Source organism: Suricata suricatta, chromosome 3 (assembly GCF_006229205.1).
Source record: "Suricata suricatta isolate VVHF042 chromosome 3, meerkat_22Aug2017_6uvM2_HiC, whole genome shotgun sequence".
In the NCBI taxonomy this organism is placed as follows: domain Eukaryota; kingdom Metazoa; phylum Chordata; class Mammalia; order Carnivora; family Herpestidae; genus Suricata; species Suricata suricatta.
The window spans coordinates 53,243,226-53,265,681 of NC_043702.1; the positions used below are offsets into that span (position 1 = coordinate 53,243,226).

At 38.1% G+C, this 22,456-nt stretch overlaps 1 protein-coding gene across 1 annotated transcript in view; it reads left to right on the forward strand.

Annotated features, from left to right (window-relative positions):
* Positions 1 to 22,456, forward strand: part of PDE11A (phosphodiesterase 11A) — a 350,510-nt gene that overhangs the window by 200,476 nt on the left and 127,578 nt on the right. The gene's annotated exons all lie outside the window — the stretch shown is intronic.

Here is a 22,456-nt window from a genome sequence, read left to right on the forward strand (position 1 = left end):
ACTTGGATCTGGGCAGGCTCCTCCTCCACTCGTGTTGTCTCATTTTTACTTATTCTCTTCAGGATTTTTTCTGCTTGATCTTACATAAGATCTTTGTCTAAATGTAGCTTTCCCATCCCCATAGTCCTCTTGCAGTGTTTTTTTCAGCTGACAACAAGACTGAAGGGAACTAATCCATCCCACAGCCCCCAGTGACAAGAACCACCCCAGAAGCCTTTTCCTCCCACAAAGCGTGCACCCGTATTTCATGGCCTGGAAAGGTAAAGTGAATACATTTTTTCCCACTTGTTCAGGAGAGTCTTGAGAGACAGCACAGCATTCTCTTGTCTTTTCAGAATCCTTTCTTTCGGGCATTTTTAATAAAAATACCAACTTGGTACATTCTCTGGAGGTATTTCCCCTGTTCTCTGGCAAGTTCACTTCTTACGGACGCTTGCAGAAACATCCAGCGCTCACTGCAAGTACACTTTTAAGGCATCCCCTGCAAGAGGCTGCTGGGTTTACCCCTGCGAGAGGCCATGCGGGGAGAAGATTTAGAGCCTTCTCTTTGGCATTAGCCTGGTCGGTCTCGCTAGGACTGAATCCGTGTTCGGTTGCTGAGGATCTTAGGCAAGCTGCTTTACTTCCCAATCTCAGTTGTTTCACAAGTTAAATGGGTTTGGGAAGAAAGTGTTTTAACAGTGCAATAAAATAGTGCAGGGAGAGCATTTAGAGAGTGTTTAGTTACAGTTAGCACTTAATAAAACCTGGCTATTCTATTAACAAGAGCACTTGCTGCCCTTAATCTGCCCTGAGTTTTGTATTCTCCGCCCAAGAATTGCTTATAAAGCTGCACTGAGGAGCTGAGAAGGAGGTGTAATTTTTTGCCCCTTTTATGAGGAAGATAATTTCCTGCTGGAAATTTGAGTTGAAAACAGATCCCCAGTTACCTAGATTCTGAGCACATCCTGTGAACATCCAGCAGCATCGGAGCTAATTGCTGCCGTGCTCCAGTGAGCCGCTGCTCGCCACTGCCCCCTGCCGCCCTCTCTTGCTCCCCACTGCTCGCCACAGCCCGCTGCTGCTCGCCCTGCCCCTCACTGCCCACCTCTGCTCCTCACTGCCCTGTGTGTTTCTAGAGAAGACCAGGCACCGTAAATACAGAATTTCACATGTCAAAAATAGCTATGCAGGTCTTCAAAAGCTATACATTACCACGGGCAAAGCCTCCCCTGCAGACCTCCTGTGCTATGGGGTCTCTTCCCTGTTGCCACATACTGGCAACTTCAGCTCATTTTAACCTAATCTACAAATGGTGAAAAATAAAAAGATAACCATATGATATACTTTCTCCTTTTTTGGCCTTTAAAAAATGAAGTAACTAATACATTGTCTGGATTTTGTTTAACAATTGAATTATAAAACACTATTATGTTGATTATTGCTTTCCTTAAGTTCTTATAATTTAGTTATGTAATTCTACTTAAAGATCTTTTCCTAAACATATAAAACTAATACTCTAAGACTCTTAGAGAGCAGAGATGCGCTTAAAGTTGAATAATGGAACAAAGAGATTTTACTATCATTTTTAATAACTTTAATTTTATTATCTTGATTTTCATTCTGTCTGAGTGCCAAGAGCTTCACGGGAAGTATACTAATGGATGTTCACATTTTCTGAGTGTAAGAATCCTATGATAAAAGGGGGAAACTGCACCTGAAACTCCAGAATACAGAGAAAATACAATAAGATGGAAATCAGAATATTACTTCTTCATTTTGAACACCAAGAATTGTCCTATCGGGTGTCTTTCATAGATATTGCAAATGAAGCCTTGCTGGATACTGATGAGAAATTTTCTGGAAAATATAAGTCAGTGGATTAAGGGACACCTTATCCCCCTCTACGACCAGACAAGGGAAGGGTGAGGGTCAGACAGAGGGTGTGGAAAGGGCATATGTAATCAGGAGTCAAGCCCCATTTGTTCCACCTCCCCAAAGCCTCTCTCCTCCATTTCCTCCTTTCCAATAGACACAGCAGCCATCCAACTTATGGGCTTCCTTGACTGAACAATCCTAATAGACATTTATCTGTTCTTCCTAAACCATATTACAGATTGCATCACTCACCCACTCATGGATCCTAAATTATTCCCTCATTACCTATCAGAGTACAAACTTCCTGGCCTTCAGAGCCCTTGAAATTTCAGATCAAACTATCTTCCTACCCCTGGCTTTTATGTCTCTTTTCAGGGCATTCTATGCTACTTACCAACTCAACTACATCATAGTCTACAGGTTAGCCACCTGCTTCTCTGCCACATGATCTCTCACACCTTCCCCACTTCAGTTATTCTCTGTTCCAGTTATGCCGACTCCTCTCAAAGTTGTTCTGTCATTCAAAGCTCAACTTAAATGTAATCTCTTCTGTAAACCTTCTAATCCCATGCTTACTTGCTCCTGACTTTATCCTATGTTATCATTAACTGTGAGTTTGTATGTTTTCCTCTGCTAGAACATGATATCTATTCTTTATTCCTTTCGGTGGTTTACCTATAAAACAAAAAGTATATTGAATAAGTAAATGCTTGCAGCCACAAAAAATTCTTCTGGTCTGCCGTGTCAGCCTTCCAAAAGGAAGACGCTTGGGCTCTGATGGAGAAGGTGGTGGTCGTCCTAGTGCCAGTCTTGCCGGTCACAGACTTGCATAGCACACCTCTGTATTCCCTTTCCCCCATATAGGCCATGAAGACAGTTGTTTCTGTTTACTTATTTCAGGGGAGATCTCTTCCAAGATACCATCTCCCCTCGGGTATTTCCTTCGATGATGATTAAGGGCCAACCTGGCTCCCTGTAGATAAGGAAAAAGTAGAGAAGCGAAAGAGATGATTCTGCCATATGTAATCTCCTAAACTCCAAGGGAAAATTTTTCTCTAACTGGGTGACTGACACAATTAGACTCAGGATGCCAACAGAATGCCACTCCATTATTTTTCATCCCTCTTCCTTTAGAACTACTCTCCGGAATCAAGTTTCCCTACTCCCGGATGAACTCTCTGGTACATTACATGACTCTTTGACATACTCAGGTGTGTTAAATAGCCTCTGAGCTCCTCTTCTTCCCTGGGATTAGAAGCTATGGTCAGGAGAAGGCCTTAGTTGGCTTCCTTACTCTTCTTCATTTTACCTTCTTCCCAAGACATGCGTAGAGAGCAAGATGGAGGTAGGATAAAGGGTGAACTCTTACTCTAATCTGGTTTCAAGGCCCTCTGTGTCAAGTACAACATTCTCTTTTTATTGTGAGTTGCTTTCATGAATTCTTCAGAAAATTCTGGAGTCCAGGAACCTCCCATTGGCAGTCCCTGATGTAGGTTTGCCTCTCCTGGCTGACAGGTTATAATCATCTCTCAGGCCCTGGCTTCTGGTGGCCCATCCAGACCTTTCCTCTGTGGGGATCATCTTGCTCCTTCAGGAAGTCCTCTTTCTAGGGTCTATTTTTGTTTTTCTCTTTTACTTATTGTGGTCAAATAAACACAACATAAAATTTACTGTTTTTAAGTGCACGGTTCAGTGGCATTAAGTACATCCACAATGTTGAACAATCATCACCACCATCCATCTCTGGAATGGTTTCATCTTCCCACACTAAAACTCTGTGCCCGTGGGACACTAACTCCTCATTCCCCTGTCTAGCCATTGGCAGCTAAACACTTCTTCTGAAGAAAGGAGAAAAAGGAAACCTAATGGTTATGTAGTCATTAGTTTCCCATTGTAGCTACTACTACATTTTAAGTAATTTTAAAAACTAAGACTTTGGAAGCTGTTCTCTGTGAAAATTCCTGGCTCTTACTGAGCTAGTTTATAAATTACGATGAAATTATTGTGGCTTTCAAAAAGGGCTTAGGAGAACAATCAGACCAACTTTCTTGAACTTCTTTGGATGTCTAGCACAGTACAGACCAATTAAATGGATAGTGTGGGCTGCCACTTTTCCACTTGCTACTTTTGGTTGCCCAAAGAAAGATCTAACAATCACATGCTGACTGGGTTTTCTGGGTATTTTACTACAGCCCACACACTGGAATCAACAGGGGAGATTTTACAAAATGTTTCCTGGGCCCTTACCTGGATCAGTTGAATCAGATTCTCTGGAAGTAGGGACTGAGCGTATGTGTTTATAAAACATTTTGCTGGCAATTCTGATGCACAGTGCAAGTCGAGAATCACTTGTGTAGAGTGAGCCATTTGTGAAATAATTTCTCCAAGTCTTTCTTTCACAAAAGCAAACACAGTATTCGATATTAGTACTATCCTTGTAAATATTTGTTGAAGTAGGTTAAAGGTAGTAGATGGAATGAGGTGGGGCTAAGGGTTCATCCCCTTCCTGCTCTAAATACCCTTCATTCTTTGACCCCTTCTAATGGCTTCCACTCTCACTTCTCTTTTGAGGAGTTGCCTAGAAGATTATCAGTGAACACCTATGCATAGTTCTCATTCTCAGTTCTTATCCTTTCTTACCTGTGTATGCCATTAACTATTTCCTCCTGTCACAGAATGAGAATAACCAGCCCACTGTGGTAATTAGCCTGAAAATAACTGGTTTATTTCATGGCCACAGGAAAGACTAGGATGTAAAGCAAAGATGGATGAACCTTAAATAAAAGAGAGAGAGAGAGAGAACGAATTAGGCAGCAATTTCAGTATTAAACTCATCAGGGATTTACTAGAATTTTACACATACATGTTATGTATTTCATTTTCCTTAGTAAAAAGAGAAACAGTTGTTTTTTTCTGATACATAGTAGTCAATAAATATTTGCTTATTTATGTTGTTTATTTATGAATGAATCTAATTTCACACCTAATTGGTATCTAACATTTGGTAACTTACTAACAGCTTCTATAAACGTTCATTTTGGCAACCTTAATACATAGTATTGTGAAATATCTGTGAAAACTGTAATTGCCAATTTATAGTTTTATAAATGAATTCTACAAATTCTAGGCTTCTGGCTCTGTGGGGCATTTCCTTGAGATATCAGTGGGAAATATATATGGTTTTGTTTTGTTTGGGGTGTTTTTTTGTCTCAATAATATCTGCAGTAGATGATTATGGTCACACGAGTATTTTTAAAATTTTTGTTTGGAGACAGATCAGCCATAATTCTAGAAATTTTACTGCTTTCCATATCTTCTACTACATCCTCCTTCCATTTCTGTGGCCCTGTACCCATGTGGTTCTTCTCTGGCCTTTCGTTAATTTCTTCTCCTGACCCCTCTTTCTAATATTCTTCAAGATGGAGTAATCTGACCTATTTTCTCTATATGTAGAGAGCGATTTCAGACATAACATATCTAGCGATTACAATTTCCACTTAAGAACAAATATATGTTATTAACAGAATACTGACATGAAGTTTTCAGGTATAGCGGTTTATCTTTATCTTCTCTCCATGGCTTTTCACATCCAGACACTTGCCGGTCAGTTTTGTTCTTGCTGTGCCTCCATGTTCATGATTCAGGTCTTTATTTCCTCTCCCCTGGATTAATTCTACACACTCAAGCTGAGAATCCTGGCTCTGGGTTTCCTCTTTCCTGACCCCTGGTACACTCAACATACAGAGTATTTTCCTAAAATGCAGTACTGATCATATATGTGCTCTGAAACCATCATTTGCTCCCCATTGCCTGCAAATTAGAACTTTCAAAAATTTCCACTGTTGACAGCAATCTTTTTGCTTCAGCTCTCAATTCCAACTTCTAGATAAGAAAAAAAAATTCTGTTATTTTGGGTTTCTCAGAAATATCCCAAGACTCCCACTCTGGGTATTTTCTCCATTTGCTTAAAGTACCTTCTAACAAACATCAAATTTCACCTTCTCCATATATGTTTCCTGATCTGCTCCCAAAAGATGTGATTGTTCATTCCTTTTAATCTCTACAAAAGGTTATTTTCGCATAAAATCTCTGTTGTATTAGTTGATCTTCAAGTATAAATATTTTACAAAGACTAGTAAAGACATAGTACTGATAATGTAGATATCTTATATAAAGATAATGATTAGTCCAATAGTTTTCTTACAATTTTTCTATACTAAGTATGACCCATATAAGATAATATTTTCTTCTTACTTGTTCTTTTTTAAATGTTTTTAAGTTATTAAATCAATGTGTTATTGTTATGGAAGATGCAGAGTGTTTTTATGAGAAGAAATCAAAAACTCATTGGTAACCAGTGCTCAGAACTAACACCTTATCATTTGGGTTGACAATTTTTATTTTTCTTTCAACCCTTTTAAGATTTCACTGTCTTCTGGCTTTCACTATTACTAATGAAAACTCTGCCATCATTCTTGTTGTTCCTTTAAATGTAATGTGTCTTTATTTCTCACTGATCTTAGCATTTTCTTGTTGTTACTTCTGGGTTATTTTGTTTTAGATGTACTTATTGTAAACTACATACATCTGAATTTAATGTTTAAATTCAATATGAGAATCTTTGTTTCTGATGAAGGACTTGAGTTGATATATGTTATCTTATTCATCCTAAGTTTTTACTTTTTTATGTTTTGCTTTTTTTCTGAGTTTTATTGTGTGGATTCTATTTTGCTTGATTTTTTTACTCCAGTGAAGTGGAAGTTATTTCTTATGCTTCTTTCACAAAAGCATTCTTTAATCAATATTTCTATAATTATTAAAAACAAAAATGAACAAGTATCTTTTAACTCCCCACTACGTAGAATGAATTGTGTGCACACAGTCAGTTGCCAGATTTTGTTTATGCATCATAGGATTTTAATTACATTATCATGAGCAAACTGTTACATTTATACAGTGCAGTTATGATTTTAAAAGTACTACTCATATTTTTCACTGCTAATATAACTGTATTTTTAATACATATTTAGACATAGACTCTGTTCTGGTACCCTAATTGTGTCCATCAAACCACCTCAAAACTTAATAGTTTTAAAACAACAATTTTGTTATTTTTCACTAAGAAATATATCTTAACACTGCGGAAAGTGTTCCCGTGCACCTCTTCCCAGGGCCCTCACCACCACCCCTAGAGATAATCACCCGTCTGACTTTTCTACCATAAATTAGTATTGCCCATTCTAGAATTTCACATAAATGAAATTATCCACTATGAACTCTTGTTTAAGGCTTCTTTCAACCCACACAATCCATTTGGCAGTCACCCATATTGGGTATATAAGTTTGTTCCTTTTAATTGATGATTAGTATTTCATTGTGGGATTATACCGTAATTTGTTTATCCATTCTCCCATTGATCAGTCCATAGGCTATTCCCAATTTGGGGCTATATGAATAAAACTGCTATGCATATTTTTGTACAAGTATTTTTTTTAATGTTTTATTTATTTTGGGTACAGAGAGAGATAGAGCATGAGAGGGGGAGGGGCAGAGAGAGGGAGACACAGAATCTGAAGCATGCTCCAGGCTCTGAGCTTGCTGTCTGCACAGAGCCTGACGCGGGGCTCGAACCCACAAACGTGAGATCTGACCTGAGCCAAAGCCGGCCGCTCAACCAACTGAGCCACCCAGGCACCCCATAAGTATTTTTGTAAACATATGCTTTTATTTCTTTGGGGCTAGTACCTCATATTAGAATTATTAAATCAAAAGGTCAGTGTGCAGGGGTGCCTGGGTGGCTAGTCAGTTAAGCATTCACCTCTTGATATTTGCTCAGGTCATGATCTCATGGTTGGTGGGATCGAGCCGTACGTCAACACAGAGCCTGCTTGGGATTCTCTCTCCCTTCCTCTCTCTCTGCCCCTCTTTTGTTCATGAACATGTGCAAGTGTGCATATGCTCACAGGTGCTCTCTCTCAAAATAAATAAATAGGCATTTTTAAAAAGGTCAGTGTGTATTTAGTTTTATAAGAAACTGCCAAATATGTTTCCTTCCAATGTGGTGCACCATTGTACTTTCCTACCAAGTAACTATGAAAGTTGTAGTTGTTTCACAGTCTCATCAGTACTTGATGCCATCACTCACTGTTTTTAATGTTAGCCATTTTGGTAAATATTATATTGTGGTTTTAATTTTAATTTCCCTGATGACTAACAATGTATATTTTTTCATGTGTTTATTCACTATTTGTATATCTTTTGTGAACTGTCCAAATTTCTGCCCTCTTTTAATTGGATTGCTTGCCTTTTTATTACTGAGTGGTAATTCTTCATATAGCCCGAATACTGATCCTGTATTGTAATGCATTGTAAATGTTTTCTCCAAATCTGTACCTCAGTTATTCATTTTCTTTATGATGTCTTTCGATGAGCAGATGTTTTTAGTTTTGATAGAATCTTATTTGTCATTTTCTTTTGGTTTTAAGGTTACTACTTTCTGTGATATAAGAAGCCTTTGCCTGCCCACTAATCAAGAATATATCCCCCTATGTTTTCATCTAAAAGCTGTAGAGTTTTAGCCTTTACATTTGGCTCTATGATCCAGCTCAATAAGTGTTGTATGTGGTAGCAATTAAGGTTCATTTTATCATATGTCCCATTTATTAAAAAGTCCTTTTTTTCTCCTTGGATCGCTTTGGCACCTTTGTTGAAAAACAAATAACTGTATACATGTTGGTCCATTTCTGGCCTATCTTTTCTTTTCCAGTGATTTGTCAATCCTGAACTCTTGCATTAAAAAAAAATCTTTATTAACTCAAATAAGCATTTGAATTCTGCTATTATAATTTGGATTCCCTTGAAAATTTTCCATGTTAGCCAATCCTGTTTGCATGTTGTTGGCTGTGTATTCAGTCACTGAAGAAGTATTCATTGAGCTACTTTGTGATGGACACTATTCCAGGTGTCCAGGATTCAGCTGTGAGCAAACAAGAAATATTCATATTCTCATGGACTTTATATTCCACTGGGAAAAGTCAAGCCACAGATAAGTAAACAAATAAATTAGCAAGGTAACTTCATGACGCTGTGTCATAAAGAAAAAGCAAGATGCTATTACAGCATCTTTATTACAAAGAGTGACCGGAAATTGGGACTATTGCAGATGCATCGGAGAGAGCCCCCCACAAGAAAGTGACAGCGATCTTTGTTTTCTAATTCTTTGTTTCTCTGCTTGTTTGTTTTCAAATTTTCATCCAGACCTTTTTATCTATATATGGTTTTCTACTCTAGTTTCAATGAGGCTTTCTTCCTATATTTTATTGAAGACACAAAGCAGAAGATATCTTAAAGGTAATGGCCCTTGCATGAAATGCTATCGGAGGTATATTCTCTCTGAGGTCTCAGGATGATGTCCCCTTTCCCTTGGACTTCAGTGTTTACCAACTGGCAAGGTATTGTGATTGGCATTGAGCCTTCTTCACTGACTACTTACATACTAGTGAATCCCTCAAAAGGACCAGAGTGGAGCCCTTCAAGGCATGGGGTCCAGGCTGAGGACTTGGGTTGCCAGGGTCTCGAGCAATATAGACAAAGGCTGAGCATTTTGTGGTTCTGGTCCTTTTCTCCCTGGGTGGGGCTCATCTTTCCAGATCCTGTGCATTGTCTTCACAGATCTCAGTCTCCAGTTCCACTGTCCTAGCCCAGCCACCATTCTCTCTTCCATATCCACTCTTGCTTACCTCCATATCCTCAATGCAGCAACCAGGATCATGTTCTACATGTGATGGACATCCCTTTATGTAAGTTCAAGAACAGCCAAAGCTACATAATAGACCAAGGGGATGAATGCTTCGAAAGTCAGAGTGGTGGTCACCTCTGGAAAGAGGTATAATTGAGAAGTACACAAACAGCTTCCGAGATCACAGTGATGTGAAAGCTAACCAGATCATATCAGTCTCTTGCCTAAAACCCCTCAGTGTCTTCCCGTTGACTATAATAAAATATTTTATTGGCCTACGTGGCCCTGGCTGGCCTGGCCCACTTCCACCTCCTCTCAGGCCATCCCTGCCTCACTCACACTAGCCTGAGGAGCAACTTTGCCTTCTGCCCAAAATATCTTCCCTCTACCCTTGGCCTTGCTAGCTCCTTTTTCTTTTTTAGGTCTCACCTTAAATATCATCTCAGCAAGGCTGTCTTTAACCAACTTTCCTGCCACCTCCCATACCTGGCCCACCCTCCTTCTCTTTCAGCATTCTGCCAATTGACTTTGTAGCAATTATGCCAACACATATATTTGCCTGTTTAGTATACTCTACTGCTGAAACAGAAGTTCTATGAAGACAGGGACCATGTGCACAGAGCTTGGCACAAATTACATCCTCAATGGATATTTCTAGGTTGAATGAATGGCTAATGATCTAGACACCTGACTGCATTAATGCTGTTCCCTGACTTCCTCCTGCAAATCTAATCTGATCTCAGTGGCCATCAACCTCAGCTCAGCTCTCTTTCCTCTATGGCAATCGGTTGCCTCTGTGGCCCCAGTCAGGTTGACAGTGTCTCAAACTGTGCCTTACTCCTTTTACTCCAGAGGGAGCTCCCAGCAAAATCATGATGCATCAAATAAAAAGTTCTCTGTGGCACTTGCATAACCACTGCAAATAAGCAACATATCTTTCTCCTAAATCACCAACCACAGTGGTCTTGTTGATTATGCAAACACTGAGAGAGACAGAAAATAAATATATATAAATGCCCAATAAAGGGCTGCTTAAAAGTATGTCATTAAGTGAAATCAGACTACTAATAGTTCCAGATATGTAAATTATAGATTTGAGAAACCATTAGCACATATTTTAGTTGCTTTAGACACAGTAATAACCAATCCAAATTGCTCAGTTAGTCCAGAAAAATGTTATGTTCTCTTCTATTCAAATTAACAAAAGAAAAACAAGTAAGCAAGGAGTTCATTAGTAGAGCATTATGAAACATTAATAGATATAATAACCTATGTGATTAAGAAAAAACAGCCTCACATTAAAACATAATGTGAGGAGTAATGCAATTGTGGGAAAGGAACACTTATTTTGAAGCAGTTATAAAGTATAGTCCATTATGGATATATATTGAATCATATTGAATCACACTAAGAATTCATCCAAAAGAAATATTTTTAATTTAAGTGTTAATGGCTAAGATCTTTAATGAGAGACTACTAAAAATATTTTAACACTTGGAAGAATTATTAACCACATACAACTTTTTCAAAAGAAATAGGGTGTTTCTTTTACCCTAGGGTCTTTGAAATGATTGAAATTAGTAACTAAGCAATTCCTTAAAGTTATATAATAGAAAAAAAAGCCAATCATAATCCTTCCTTTATAAATAATTTTCTTCTATAGGTATCAGAATGTGTTTAGTCAAATCAAAAATATTTAATGAGCATATACTACATGTATTATACATGTTAAATATAAAGAATATTTAATAAGCATATGTTGTAATGCCATTATTTGAAGATCCTGCCTACCAAACACAGCTCTTTGAAACACAGAAGAGAATCAGGAAATAAGCAAAAGCTGAATAGACACCATAAATAGGTAGTATTGATATTTATAAAAGTGTTTTAAAGAATTGTTTTTACCAAGTAAAACATTGGAGTGTTATTACCAATATTAACATTTTAATTTGGTAATGACATAGAATGATAGGTTAGACCTTTGCTTTGTGTGAATTAATGGTGAACACATACCTCATTCATCCTAAGTTGAGGGTTCTTTCAAACCAATGGAGATGTTGACCGCACACCTCTGAATGAAACAAATACAAAAATGGCATGTCTGTTCTGTCAAGATTAATTAATAGAGAATCCAGCCAAAATGAGCAGGTTTTACACTGACCTGTAAGTCTAAACTTCTATTATGGGCTTATCATTGTCAAGGTAGATTTTGGAACACCAAGCACTTTGAAAAACTCCTTTTACTCACATCCCACTGAACACAATTCGGTAGATGCTTTTATTTTCTTCCTGTTTCCATATAAACAGACTTTGTTTATTCAAAACTAAGATGACTTTTTTAAGCACCAATAAGATGGATCCAGTAAAAACTTGATACTTTCTTGTAACCGCAGCTTCTTATGTTCTCTACTAATTTGTCCTACTGGTCAAGAGAAGAATTACATGAGAAGGTCACTGTTAGTTATATCACAGAGGGCCAGCAGTTGGCTACAGAGCTAATAGGTTTATTGTCAATACAAATTACACCTAACACAAACGAAATTGGAAAATCAAAATTACATCTGTGTTTCAGGTACAAACCTAACCATTTAGACAGCTGTGGTTTTCTCAAAATATATCCTTGCAGCTCTTTCACCAATAGAGCCTTGGATTAAATGAGTTTGATCCAGAGGATGGTTTCCTATATTCTGATGTTGCCAGTGATTGCACATACATAGCACACCTGCCACTGCTCTTCCTGCCCAATGCCTGTTGAAGACATCACTAATCAATCACAGCACACCTTCCCACTGAGCTCCTCTGTAAAGCCTCAACAACCATTTTCAGCATAGTGCTTCATACAACTACCAGCAACCAGATAAAATTGAGGTCCCGAGTAAAATTTAGTTGGCAAGATGGAGAAAGGAAGCCCAAAATGACTATCACATATGGCTTACACATAGTAGGCACCCCATAAATATATGTTGATGTGAAATACAGGTGCGACCCTTCCTTCTTGCATGTAGTAGTTTAAAAGCACTTGATCTCATAGGCTGACAAGTAATTATTTTATTACCCCAGATTCAGCCGGTATCTCCATTCCACTTTAAATTCAAAAAGGTTGAATCTGTTCTAGATTTTTTAATTGTTTTTTCTTTTTTAAGAATACATTTTGAAGGTAGTAGTAACAGATCACACAGCAAGATACGGGTATCTGAAGTCCCTTTGTGAACATGTCATTCCATTAAAAAGCAGGCAGTTTCTTAATTATTTGACAGTAGAAACTGATGGTCTCTTAGTTTCTACACATTCAGTCAGTTGCAGTATCTGTGAAACCTGTCATCATCTTAAGAAATCCTGGAGTAGGGCTGCCTGGGTGGTTCAGTGGGCTAAGCTTCCCGACTGCAGCTCAGGTGAGTTCGAGCCTGTTGTTGGTCTCCGTGCTGACAGTTCAGAGCCTGTTTCTTTCTGCCCCCGCGCCCCCCCACTCCCCTGCTTGCTCGCTCTCTCTCTCTCTCTCTCGCTCTCTCTCGCTCTCTCTCTCTCAAAAATAAATAACATTAAAAGAAAGAAAGAAATCCTGGAGTGTGGTTCTTCACTCAGTTAGATGGCACTTCTGTCAGGATGTTCCAAGTAGATTGTCTTTCTATTCCTTATGGTTCGTTATCATCCTTGGCTGGAGCCTACCACTGTTAGAAAGCCAAGTTTCTTTACTTCTTCCGGGCTCATCAACATAAATATTTGGGATTTGACTTTGGATCAGCTTAACTTAACTCTGATACCAGTTTAGATTGCAAGTGCCACCAAGTGCCACTTTGCCACCAGAGTCATAAACATATCAGTAAGTATTTATGCAGTCATTTCCCGCCCGAGACCATCACTATGCGGCTTCAGCCAAGTCTGTGTTCCTCCTCCCTGTTAAGTAGTTCTTTACACTCGTGCTCCTCTTAGCCAGTATCTGTAATGGTCCATTTCTCAGTTCAGGAGCAAATGGCTGCCCAGATCTACAATAAATTAACATTCAAAACTATCGATGTGAGAAATTTACAGTAAACTACTCAGGGGCAGTTCCTGGGAATTGAAGGCTAGCATTTGGCTCTGGTCTTGACCGCATGTGACAGAGGGCAAATTTTGATGCAGCAGTCCTGTTTCATAGTTCTGCTTATTGGTTTTCTTTTGAAATGTAGTTAATTGTTTTTTTTTTCCTACTGTAGAAACTCGACGCAAAAACAGGAGCTCTTTACTCTGTTGTTCATGGGTCTGATAATTGCTTTATCTTGCTTTTCTTGCTCTTTTTTGTTTTGCCAGGAGCAAGTTCAATCCAAAAGTTAATTGAAGTTGGTCGGGTTTTGCAAATAGTAATTTATTTTTGAAACTATTAAGATTTCTCAAGTTAGAGGTCACCAACAAAACTAAGTCACTAGTTTTTACTTTTAAATATTTTCTAATTTTATAGACACAGAAGATAAAGCTATCTGGGATTAAAATTTTCTTATGAAGGTTTAATATTTGTCAAGGGTTCTGTGGATCACTCATTTACTTTTGTATGTAAGCTTTACACAAATTTTATTTAGCTGTCGAAAAACTGACAAGTGTGTATGTTGTGGCTAAATTCATAACCTAACAACGTTCCTCATAGAGAAGATGTTTATATAATTAACATTTGCAAATTCTTCTTTGAATGGATCTACAGTGCATTCAATTAAAACATGTTTACTCAATGATATTATTCCTCAAAAATGGAGACCTAGATTCTTGATATGAAATGTACAGTTTATGGAATTCTTATAAAATTGATGTAGTCTGGAATCATGGAGGAAGTGTTCACTTATCCAAGAGGGTTTCACAATAGTAGTTTAAAAAATATAATTCTGTATTTGCAACAACATGGATAGACCTTAAGGGCATTATGCTAAGTGAAAGAAGTCACATAGAGACAAATTCTATATAATTTCACTCACATATGGAATATAAACAAAACAAATAAGCAAAATACAAACACACTCTTAAATGTTGAGAGCAAACTGGTGGTTGCCAGAGGTGAGGGGGTGGGGGGATGGGCAAAATAGGTGAAAGGAATTAAGAGGCAGAAACTTCAAGTTATAAAATAATTATGTCACAGAGATGGAAAATACAATATAAGGAGTGTATAGTCAGTAACATTTTAATAGCATTGTATGGTGACTGTCCTTATCATGGTGAGCACTGAGTAATGTGTGGAATTGTTGAATCAATATGTTGCACACCTAAAACTAAGATAGCATTGTATATCAATTACACTTCAAATGATAAATTTTTTAAAAGGAAAAACCTCTAGGCCATTTATATATATATATAAATAACTGTAATGATTCTGTCTTTAATATTTGCGATGCTAAAAGTAATCAGGAATTACTTTTATCTCCTTCAGTGACATTCGTCCGTAGATTTGTCACAGATCATAGATTAATGAGGTTATTTAGCATTGCTGGAAAATTCCAGACTCAAGGCATTTGGTGGGTTTGCAGATAAAATACTGTGAGGAAAAGATCACTGGGAGATGTTGTGGGGTGAAGGTGGGGGGAAAACATGAATATTTGGGGATGTGGCTTAGAGTTTTCCATATTTGTTTCTAGCCTTTTTAATTTGGAGAGACTAGAAGTAGGGTTTCTAAGAAAAACACAAGACACCCAGTTAATTTGAATTTCATATCAACAACAAATAATATTTTTAGAATATGTTCCCAGTTTTGCAAATAATGATTGTTGATCTGAAGTTCATATTTAACAGGGTATCCTATATTTTTATTTACTAAATCTGGCAACCCTACTACATTGCTCAGTTTATGCTCTAAGACATATTATGATTTCTCTGAGGAAAAGATACCAACTAAGGCCACTAATAATACAAGTGATGAAGCATATGGGAAATGGAGACATTTTTCTTTTTAAAGATCATTTTATTTTTTATTCCTCAATTCACCAAATATTTACTGAGTGTGAGCTAAGTATCAAGCACACTCCTAGGAATGGGGTATACATTGGTGATCCAAACCAGATCTGAGCCTTCATAGTCCTTACAGTCTAGTGGGGAAGGCAAGTGATGTAAGCTAATTACTCTGTGGTTAAGTGGTGTGAAACGGACAAAATGTCTTAACTGTAACAATTGTCTGCTTCACTGATTCAAATTGTTGCAATTAAATGGAGTTAATAGCTCATTTTTTAAACAAATGATAAAGGATGTGGGAAAATGTGATTAAAACAAGGCAAGTGGGTAGTATGCCTGATATAGTAAAAGCCTGCTTAAGCACCACCTAGTGGCAGAACTTTTAATTTCAGCTTGAATTTTTGTGGAATTTTAATTTTGTTTAAGTAAAGATAAATTTTGGTGGTGGGAGGCTCCTGGGTGGCTTAGTCAGTTAAGTGTCCTACTCTTGGTTTCAGCTCAGGTCGTGATCTCAGGGTCACAAGATTGAGCCCCACATCAGGCTCTGCACTGACAGCACAGAGCCTGCTTCGTATTCTCTCTCTCCCTCTGTCTCTGCTCCTCCCCTGCTCGCTCGCTCGCTCTCTCTCTCTCTCTCTCTCTCTCTCTCAAAAAACAAATAAACTTTCTCAAGAAAGTAGGGACAGAAGGGACATACTTCAACGCCATAAAGGCCATATATGAAAGACCCAGAGCTAATTTCCTCAATGAGCAAAAACTGAGAGCTTTCCTCCCTAAGGTCAGGAACATGACAGGGATGTCCACTCTCCCCACTGCTATTCAACATAGTACTGGAAGTCCTAGCCTCAGCTGTCAAACAACAAAAAGAAATAAAAGCCATCTAAACTGGCAAGGAAGAAACCAAATGCTCACTCTTTGCAGATGAGACGGCACTCTACACTGAAAACCCAAAAGACTCCACCCAAAAACTGCTAGAAGAGACACATGAATTCAGCAAAGTCACAGGATATAAAGCCAATGTACAGGAATTGGTTGCATTTCTATACACCAATAATGAAGCAGCAGAAAGAGAAAGTAGGGAATTGTACCCATTTACAATTGCACCAAAAGCCTTAAGATACCAAGGAATAAAACTAACCAAAAAAGTAAAAGATCTATATGCTGAAAACTATAGAAAGCTTATGAAAGAAATTGAAGAAGACACAAAGAAATGGAGAAATGCTTCATGCTCATGGACTAGAAGAACAAATATTGTTAAAATGTCTATACTATCCAAAGCAATCTACACATTCAATGCAATCCCTGTTAAAATAACATCAGCATTCTTCACAAAGCTAGAAAAAATAATTCTAAAATTTGTATGGAGCCAGAAAAGACTCTGAATAGACAAAGTAATGTTGAAAAAGAAAAGAAAGCTGAAGACATCACAATTCTGGACGTCAAGCTATACTACAAAGCTGAAATCATCAACAAAGTATGGTACTGGCACAAAAATAGACACGGAGTTCAATGGAACAGAATAGAAAACCCAGAAGTCCTCACTTCATGGACCCACAAATGTATGGCCAGCTAATATTTGACAAAGCAGGAAAGACTATCCTATGGAAAAAAGATAGTCGCATCAGCAAATGGTGCTGGGAAAACTGGACAGTGACATACAGAAGGAAACTGAACTGCTTTCTTATACACAAAAATGAATTCAAAATGGATGAAAGACCTAAATGTGAGACAGGAAACCATAACAATCCTGCTAGAGAAAACGGGCAGAAACCTCTTTGAACTCTGCCGCAGCACCTTTTTACTAGACATGTCTCAGGAGGCAAGGGAAGCAAAAGCAAAAATGAACTATTGGGACTTCATCAAGAGAAAAGACTTCTGTACAATGAAGGAAATAATCAACAAAACTAAAAGGCAACCAATGTAATGGGAGAAGATATTTGCAAATGACATATTGGATAAAGGGTTAGTATCCAAAAATCTATAAAGAATTTATCAAACTCAACACTACCAAAAAACAAATAATCCAATCAGGGGCGCCTGGGTGGCTCAGTCGGTTAAACCTCCGACTTCGGCTCAGGTCAGATCTCACGTTCGTGGGTTCGAGCCCCGTGTCAGGCTCTGTGCTGACAGCTCAGAGCCTGGTGCCTGCTTCCATGTCTGTGTCTCCTTCTCGCTCTCTGCCCCTCCCCCTCTCATGCTCTCTCTCTCTGTGTATCAAAAAATAAATAAAACATTAAAAAAATTTTTTTTAAATCCAGTCAAGAAGTGGGCAGAAGACATGAATAGACACTTTCAAAGAAGGCATCCCCATCGGTAACAGACACATGAAAAGATGCTCAACATCTCTCATCATCAGAGAAAAACAAATCAAAACCACAAAGAGGTACCACTTTTTGTCAGATTGGCTAAAATGAAGAACTCAGGATACAACAGACGTTGGCAAGGATGCGGAGAGGAGAACATTTTTGCACTGTTGGTGGAAATGCAAACTGATGCAGCCACTCTGGAAAACAGTATGGAGGTTTCTCAAAAAGTTAAAAATAGAGCTACCTTACATCTCAGCAATTGCAATACTAGGTATTTATCCAAAGGACATAAAAATGTTGATTTGAAGGGTCACACATGCCCTCCCAATGTTTATAGCAGCACTATCAACAATAGCCAAATTATGGCAAGAGCCCAAATGACCATCAGCTGATGAATGGATAAAGATGTGGTATATATATGCAATGGAATATTTGTATGTATATACAATGGAATATTTAATCACTTCGTGATTAAAAAAAGAATGAAATCTTGTCATTTGCAATATCATGGATGGAACTAAAATGTATTATACTAAGCAAAATAAATCAGTGAGAAAGACTAATATCATATGCTTTCATTCATGTGGAATTTAAGAAACCCAACAGATGAACATTGAGGAAGGGAATGAAAAATAAGATAAAAACAGAGAGGAAGGCAAACTGTAAAAGACTCTTAAATACAGAGAAGAAACTAAGGGTTGCTGGGGGGAGGCAGGTGAGGGGATGGGCTAAATGGGTGATGGGCATTAAGGAAGACACTTGTTGGGATGAGCACTGGGTGTTATAAGTAAGTAATGAGTCACTGGGTTCTATTCCTGAAACTGATACTACACTGTATGTTGACTAACTTAAATTTAAATAAATTAATTTTATAAATACACAAAATTCTTAATAGAATTTGAAGATTAGTCTGCAAAAAGGGACTTCCAAGTAGTAAAAAATTTTAATACAATGAGAGCCAAATTAAATTTACTACAGTAAAACTGAACCAAAAGAACAAAGTTTATTCAGTTATTTTTTTTAAATAAATGTTTATTTGTTTTTGAGAGAGACAGTGAGTGAGTGAGGGGCAGAGAGAGGGGAAGAGAAGATCTGAAGCAAGCTCCACACTGAAAGCAGAGAGCCTGACATGGGGCTCAGACTCACAAACCTGTGAGATCATGACCTGAGCTGAGATCAAGAGCCCAACACTTAACCGACTGAGCCACCGGGGCACCCCTATTCAGTTATTTTTGCATTGAAAATACCTATACATAAATATTAGCCAATGACAATAATATATGATGACATAATATTCTGCCAAATATTTATATGGCAGAACTATAATTGAACTATAAATTGATGATTTATTTCTGTGCCAAGTTTTTGACATGTTTTATCCCATTTAACTTTCCCAAGAACTGTGTGAAGTACAGGCCCACACTACAGAATCTCCCCAGTAGAAACTCTCTTGGTTTTTATAAACAAACCACATAGAATGTATTTCTTTCTCAATACAGCATTTTTGTGCCTTTGTTTATACTGGGGAGAAAATATATTTTTGTCCACAAAACTCTGTGTATTTTTTTTAAAAGCAAATGAGGTGTGGGAACAATTTAGATTTACATTCCAGGTGGAACTGGTCTAAAGAACGTCCATGTCATGTGTAGACACGTTGAGCACCCACAGAATTTAACAACGAGGCTGTACATGTTGACATTGCTACTGCTGAGATGCACCTTCTCCTGATGTGTCACCACCAAACCTCTAACACTGAGCTCTGGGTTTTGCTTAGTAGTGTTTGACAATGAGTCCCCTCCCAAAGATGGACAGGCATTGAGAAAACTATGGGAAAAGAAGCGAGCGATCAAGGTGTTTATGAGGGGAGAGAAGATACCACCAAATTTAAAGCAACTTTTTGTCAAGACTCTTTTAGTTGTTATCAGAAAGTAAACACTTAAAGCCATTTATAACCTCACATTTTCTTCTTTCATACATACATATTAATTTTACTGTGTCTTCATTAAGTTGCGGGAAGTTGTTGCATATTTTATAATGCATTCTAATTTTTTTCAATTAAAAATAATGGAAAACAGGCTCCCTGTTGGCCTTTTCAGGTGGAACCTGATTTTCAAGAACAGCTTACTGATGTTAAGCAGGAGATACCTGTTTAGTGTTAATTAGTATTACACCATTTTGCAAAGAGCCTAAGACACTTGTCCAAACTCCCATAGCTTGGAAGCTGGCCCTAGAGGCTGTGATCTGCCCCCGGGACACTGTGTCCATTGTGGCCCTGCTATTGTGCTATGGATGGTGTATATTTTTCATCAGCATTTCCTAGGGTTTTTGGCCAATAGGCTATTAGGTTGGGATGTTACTAGATTAAAACACAGTATCATTTAAAAGGGAGTTCTGTGGCTAATTAGATTTGGGAAATGCTGTGTTTAACAAGAGAAAACATGCTACTTTACTTTTCAGAACCAAATGTACAATGCAATTCTATATAATTGATAGTTGAAATGATTTAGCATTTCCTAGACTTATTTGTTTGAAGTTTGTATAGATTAAGCATGAGATTGGTACTATGAAATATGTAACATACAAGTTGTGTGTGTGTGTGTGTGTGTGTGTGTGTGTGTGTGTGTAGATCTATAGGGACATATATAGATACCTTGTAACATTCCAATACTGACTTAAGCAAATGTGTGTTTATTTGTCCTGCATAACAAAAAGTCTGAGTCAGGGCAGTCCAGGGCCAGACTCATTTTTCTCCCCTTTCTGCTCTACCAGCCGTAACCAGCGGTCATTCATAGTTGTCACCTCATAGACACCAGATTGTGCTGCATGTCCAAGCCTTAGAGCTGTTTTTTAGAGCAGAAGAAAAGGTCAAGAGGCAGCCCCAGCACTCCCACGTACATTTCACTGACCAGAGGAGCATCACACGTCCACTCCACAGGACTTCCCCCAGCTACAGAGAGCCCCTGAATTGAGTTTTGACTTTTAAGCCTCTGAATCAGTAAGTTACAATGTGGTGATAAATTACAAAGCTTGATTTCACGCTCACAGGACACACCGTCGGCTGTGGGATGGCTGTGGTGGTGCGTAACGTGCCTGTTTTATTTTGAAGTCCAGGCGGAGAGAGCAGCGCTCCTTGGGATCAGATGGCAGAACCACGTGTGGCTCTTGAAGAGTGCTGAAGAATGCTCTCAGTCGCCGCCCCCCACACTGTATTGGCTAATGCCAGTTGTACACTAAGGCTGTCCATACGGCAGGGAAATATAATCCTCTTACAAAAGATGTCACAGATGGTTGGGCGTATCAGTATAATCTTTCCTACATAAGAAAAGCAGGCAAGTGAGAATAGACGAGAAATGGGAGTTGAGTCAGCAATCTACAGTGTCTGCCACCATTCACACAAACACACACACAGAAACACACACACCACCCACGACCTTTCTTTTTATTTACGTTCCAGAGTATTTGACAGGACACATAGTCATGTCCTTTGGGAGCTGTGATCTTGAGCCACCTCATGTCCCTTTGACAAAATAACTACCTACACAAACATCCTGGTGTAAAATACTTAACCTTTCATGTGGACTGCATCTCCATTCTGCATTATAATAGATTCCACTGCAAGTGCACGGAGATAACTAACAGTCTGTGTCACAGTTATTGAGAATTTCTTGTACCTTAAAATCCACTGTTTTGAAAAGACAGTCTCTTTAATAAATGATGTTGGGAAGACTGGACAGCTACATGCAAAAGAGAGAAATTGGACTACTATCTTACACCATATACAAAAATAAATTCAAATTGGATTAAAGATTTTAATGTAAGACCTGAAGCCATAAAACTCCTAGAAGAAAACACAGGCAGTAAGCTCTTTGACATCGGTCTTAGCAATATTTCTTTCTGAATCAATCTCCTCAGGCAAGGACAACAAAAACTAAAATAAGCGAATAGGACTACAGCAAGCTAAAAGGCTTCTGCACAGCAAAGGAAACCATAGACAAAATAAAAGACCACCGACTGAATGGAAAAAGATATTTGCAAATCATACATCTGATAAAGGGTTAATATCCAAAATATATAAGGAACTTATACCATTTAATATAAAAAAAACAAGCAGAGGACTTGAGTGGACATTTTTCTAAAGAAGACCTACAGATAACTAATAGATACATGAAAAGATGTTCAACATCATTCATCATCCAGGAATGCAAATGAAACCCATGATGAGATATCACCTCACACCAGTCAGATTGCCTATTATTAAAAAAAAAAAAAAGGTAACAAGTGTTGGTGAGGATGTAGAGAAAAGCGGACCCTTGTACACTTTGGTAGGAATGTACGCTGATTGGTACAGCTACTACGGAAAACAGTATGGAAGTTCCTCAAGAAATTAAAAATAAAACTACTGTATTGTCCAGCAATTCCACCTCTGTGTATTTATCTGAAGAAAATGAAAATGCTAATTCAAAGAGATATGTGCCCCCCTATGGTTATTACAGTATTATTTAATATTTTATTTTTATATATTTATTTTGAGGAGAGAGAGAGAGGGAGAAAGTGCATGAGCAGGGCTGGGGCAGAGTGAGAGGAGAGAGAGAGCCCCAAGCAGGCGCCAAGGTGTCAGTGCAGCACCCACTGCAAGGCTCCATTCTGTGAA